The following is a 5,891-nucleotide window of genomic DNA, read 5'->3' as shown; positions in this document are numbered from 1 at the left end:
ACCTCCAAGACAACCGGAAGACATGGACGCAGAATTAATTGAAGACATAGAGAATATAACTCTACGGGGCGACACTGTACTGCTAGGAGACTTCAACATGCCGGATGCAGACTGGAACACATTTTCAGCAACAACCAGCAGCAGCAGGAGGCTTTTGACCTCCATAAAAGGAGTACATCTCAGACAAATGGTAACGGAGCCCACTAGGGCCCAGGAGATCCTAGACCTGGTACTCACCAACGGGGAAAGCGTCTCAGAGGTCGCGGTAGGAGATTCGCTAGCCTCCAGCGACCATAACATGGTATGGTTCAACCTTGGGAAAGGATCCCCTAAATCAATTATAAAAACAAAGGTGCTCAAATTCCGGGACACCGACTTCGCACGCATGGGAGATTTCGTTCATCAGACGCTGCAGGACCAAGCAGAGACCGGCAATGTGGAAACTATGTGGTCGTACCTGAAATCATCTATACACGAAGCAACTAATCGCTACATAAAATCAGTAGATAAAAGACAAAGAAACAACAAACCCCAATGGTTCACTGAAGAGATCTCGCACCTCATTAAGGAGAAGAAAAAAGCATTTCTTTCCTACAAACGTACGCAGAGAAAAGAAACTAAAGTAGAATATAAGATCAGATCTGCAGCGGTCAAAAGAGCAGTTAGGGAGGCCAAACTTCGAGTGGAAGAAACTCTGGCAAAAAACATTAAAAAAGGGGACAAATCCTTCTTTAGGTATATCAGTGACAGGAAAAGGAACACAGACGGTATAGTACGCCTTAGACAATCGGACGGAAACTACGCGATGGCAGATTCAGAAAAAGCAGAACTACTAAATGAATATTTCTGCTCAGTCTTCACCCACGAAGCACCGGGACATGGACCACAGTTGATGATAAAACAAGACATGGATGACCCGTTTCAGAATTTTGAATTCACACCTGGGGACGTCTACAACGAACTGGCAAAGCTAAAGGTAAACAAGGCCATGGGTCCGGACAATTTACACCCAAGAGTGCTCAGAGAATTGAGAGATGTTCTGGCGGAACCGTTGACAATGCTATTCAATCTCTCACTAAGTACGGGGATAGTTCCGTTGGACTGGAAAACAGCCAATGTCGTTCCTCTACATAAAAAGGGTTGCAAGGCTGAGGCTGCGAACTATAGACCGGTAAGCCTCACCTCAATAGTGTGTAAACTCATGGAAACACTAGTTAAATATAAATTAGATACGATCCTGAACGAGGGAAATCTCCGGGATCCCAGCCAACATGGATTCACCAAGGGTAGGTCATGCCAGTCCAATCTAATCAGCTTCTTTGACTGGGTAACAAGAAGACTGGACTCAGGAGAGTCCTTGGACGTCGTGTACCTGGACTTCAGCAAAGCGTTTGACAGCGTCCCACACCGCAGGCTGCTGAACAAGATGAAATCGATGGGATTAGGAGAGACTCTAACTGCATGGGTTAAAAATTGGCTTAGTGGCAGACTTCAGAGGGTGGTGGTTAACGGTACCTTCTCTAAAATGTCAGAGGTGACTAGCGGAGTGCCACAGGGTTCAGTCCTGGGCCCACTCCTCTTCAACATATTCATTGGGGATCTAACTCAAGGGCTTCAAGGCAAGGTAATCTTATTCGCTGATGACGCCAAACTATGCAATATAGTAAACGGCTATAATCTACAGGATGCTATGGAGCAAGACCTGCGTACTTTAGAAAAATGGTCCTTGATCTGGCAGCTGGGCTTCAACGCCAAGAAATGTAAGGTCATGCATCTCGGTAACGGAAATCCTTGCAGAACCTACACCCTGAATGGAGAAACTTTAACAAGGACTACGGAAGAACGAGACTTGGGAGTAATCATCAGTGCTGACATGAAAGCAGCCACTCAAGTGGAGAAGGCTTCATCTAAAGCACGGCAGATGATAGGTTGTATCAAGAGAAGCTTCGTCAACAGGAAACCTGAAGTCATGATGCCTTTGTACAGAGCCATGGTGAGACCTCATCTGGAATACTGTGTGCAATTCTGGAGGCCACATTACCGTAAGGATGTGCTCAGAATTGAATCGGTTCAGCGGATGGCCACCAGGTTGGTCTCGGGGCTAAAGGGTCTCCCGTACGAAGAAAGATTGAGCAAATTGCAGCTCTACACTCTCGAAGAGCGTAGGGAGAGGGGAGACATGATTGAGACTTTTAAGTACATCACGGGACGGGTCGAGGTGGAAGAGGATATCTTTCTTCTAAAGGGACCCTCGACCACAAGAGGACATCCGCTCAAACTCAAGGGAGGGAAGTTTCGTGGAGACGCCAGGAAGTACTTCTTCACGGAGAGAGTGATTGAGCATTGGAACAAGCTTCCAGTACAGGTGGTCGAGGCACGCAGAATCCCAGACTTCAAGAACAAATGGGATACCTATGTGGGATCCCTACGAGGTCATGCCAAGGGATAGGGTCACTAGGACTTGAATTGACGGGTCAGTAGAATGACAGTATAATTATTGTACTTTAGGGGTCAGTAGACTTAAGAGGGTGGGTAAATGGTGTGGGCAGACTTGATGGGCTATGGCCCTTATCTGCCGTCATCTTTCTATGTTTCTATGTTTCTACAGTTCATCCAATCTGTTCAACAAGATGGACTCATTGCATAAAGTATGATGTGATACTGATCTGCCATTGCCATTCTTAGGGAAGACCAAAGAAGTCTGCATTTAGTGCTGACTAAGTGCCAGTTAAAATGAGCAGAAAGCCACACACTGGCTTTCTGCCCAGTTAAGTCACTTTGAATACTGACCTCATGGTCTCGTTCCGCAACTACTGACCTAATGCTGCTTGGTAATGAAGTTTATAAAAAGAACTCCTTGGAATCATTCCAGAAATATTTTTCTGCAGGAAGGAACTTTTATATAATTATACAACCACATATGCACAGGAGGGGCATTTGCTTTTAGCCGATCCGTGCATAGGTGTTTGCAGGGGCAAAGTCAGCGCTCAGCAGAGACAGGGTATGGTTGCACTCTGCCTTTGATCCACAGATGCAAATCTGTGTCTTGTTGTCAGCACTGCTTTTACATTACATCAGTGGCGTACCTAGGGTATGTGGCACCCGGGGCCCATCATTTTTTGACACCCCCTCCATGTAAAAAAATATTTTTTGTAATAACCATGAAAAATAAATGGTCATAATAGAAACAGGCACTGAAAATTTTCTTTTATTGAACCTCATATATGTAACCATTAATCCAAACATAACATAAATTATGTCTGAATTGTCATGACATCAGAAGTACATATGGAGTAGTTGGGTCAGTTCGGATTGTGTTAGTTCGGTTTTATGTGTTTTTTGAATAGAAGGGTTTTTATTTCCTTTTTGAAGGTTTTGTAGTTTGTGGTCGAGGTCAATAGGTTGTAGAGTTGGGGGTCGAGTATTAGGAGGTTGACAAACAGTTTTTTTTCTTTTGACGTTTTTGGTTGGAGGGTGTGTGAATGGTGCGTGAGTTCTCCTATGTCTGGTTGAAGTGGATTTAATTATTTAGCTGAAGAAATTAGTAAACCCCCCCCATTCCACACACATTAATTCTCTTCCATTTTTGTTCCCATTCTAAAAAACACTGATAAGTTCCCAGAAAAAAAATACATTAAAATAAGAAGTGAAAACAAAGGCCCCTACAGATGAGGACATAACATAAGAATAGCCTAACTGAGTCAGACCAATGGTCCATCATGCCCAGTAGCCCATTCTCATGGTAACCAATTCAGGTCACTTGTACCTGGTCAAAACCCAAAGAGTAGCAACATTCCATGCCACCGATCCATAAGAACATAAGAACATAAGCAATGCCTCCGCTGGGTCAGACCTGAGGTCCATCATGCCCAGCAGTCCGCTCACGCGGCAGCCCAACAGGTCCAGGACCTGTGCAGTAATCCTCTGATGCTGATGTCAGAGGAGGGGCGGGACCGCGGCGCAGGAAGCAGCACCGAAGCAGCTCAGGGATCGCTGACATCGCGATCCCGCTGCGGGCTGCTTCATAGGTGGTGCAGGGAGGCCAGGGGGGCGAGCGGTCCTTCGGGGGTGGGGGGGACTGAACGGCAAGGCCGGGAGCACCCCCTCAGGGCTTGCACCCGGGGCAGACTGCCCCCCCCCCTTAGTACGCTACTGCATTACATTACACTACATTACTGATTTTTATTCCACCATTACCTTGCGGTTCAAGGAAGATTACAGAAGAGGATTTTTGGACATGTCCAGAGGTAGAGCGGGTTGCTTCAGAGGATTGAAATGTTTCATACAGTGTTAGTTAGTCTTCATGGATTTCTTGAATAGCAGGGTTTTTATTTATTTTCTGAAAGTTTTGTAGTCTGGGGTCGCGATTAGTAGATTGGAGAGTTGGTGGTATAGTTTTGCTGCCTGTGAGGCTAGAAGGCCATCGTACGTTTTTTTCCGTTTGATGTCTCTGATTGGAGGGTATGTGAATGGTGTCTGGGTTCTCCTTTGTCTGGCTGTGGTAGTTTGGATTAGGCGGTTGTTCAAGTAGGCTGGAATGTCATCATTTATGGATTTAAATAATAGACAGTAGAATTTAAATAGTATTCATGCTTGAATCGGGAGCCAGTGTGAGTTGAGGTATGCCTTGGTGATGTGGATGTGTATTCTTAGTGAAAAGATTATTCTCAGGGCTGTATTTTGTACTGTTTGTAGTTGTTGTATCATTGTTGCGGGGCAGGGGAGATAGAAGATGTTGCAGTATTCAAGGAGACCTAGGACTAGGGACTGGACCATCAGCTAGAATTGTTTTCTGTCGAAGAATTTTCTTTTTTTTTTAAAATACAAGCTTTTTATTTATTCATTGTAGATGAAACAGAAAACAACATCAGATGGAAACATGACTGGTTAAAATTACATAAGAGTACAGCACATGAAAAACATGACAACCAGTAAGAAAAAAATACAGCCAAAGCACTCTCAATAAAACAAGCCAATACAAACAAAACCCCACAATCGCTATTCCACAACAACACCCCCCTCCCCCAGGACAGATCCCAGAGCCTATACCACAGATGAATAAATAGTCTCTGCCGACAAAAAATAAAATCTAAAACAGCAGAAGAGTGTCTCTTCTCTATTTCCTCAACCAAGTAGGCATACACACTCCACCTCTCCCCCACACCACTACAGAACCCTACACCGAGCTCTTCCAAAAGTTTCGTCAAATATATGCATGCCCATGCTGTTTGCCATGCCGCAGAGCCGTAAGATGATACATAAGCTTCGAGTGCTGCAGACGCTGATCCACCAACTACCTAGTGAGGGGCGCCGACCGGTTCTAGGCAGAAGCCAGAACCAACTGAGCGGCAGTGATAGCCAACTTGCAAAACAGTGATTCTCCCCAGTCAAGATCTAGCTGATGCCAAAACAGTAGCGCATGACGCCAGTCGACCGGGACCGGTTTACGTATAATCGTGGATATGTGGACAAAAACCCCAGTCCAAAAACACTGCACCCTTCCACAAGACCACCACATATGGAGATAGGTATCCACCTCCCCACAGCCTCTCCCCGCCCCCTCGCCACTTGGCTAAGGCTTGAGGGGTATAATACCACTGTATAAGGACCTTATAGCCATTTTCAACCAGCAAGGCCGCTATACTCGCAGAAGACACCTCCTTCCAAATAACCTCCCAAGTTTCCTAAAGAATAGCAGTTTCCCAATCCCCTTCCCAGGCTTTCACATAAGGCAACAAAGTAGCTCCCTGAACATTAAGGCATCTATATAGGGCCGACAAGGTACCCTTCCGGAGCACCGGACCGAGCAACAACTCAAAAGATGTCTTTCCCCCAGTCAGCTCCCCCCAAATCCCCGAAGTCTGTATATAATGAAGAACTTGCAAATAGGG

The sequence above is a fragment of the Geotrypetes seraphini genome, chromosome 5 (genome assembly GCF_902459505.1).
Source record: "Geotrypetes seraphini chromosome 5, aGeoSer1.1, whole genome shotgun sequence".
NCBI lineage: Eukaryota > Metazoa > Chordata > Amphibia > Gymnophiona > Dermophiidae > Geotrypetes > Geotrypetes seraphini.
This window is presented reverse-complemented; position numbering follows the sequence as displayed.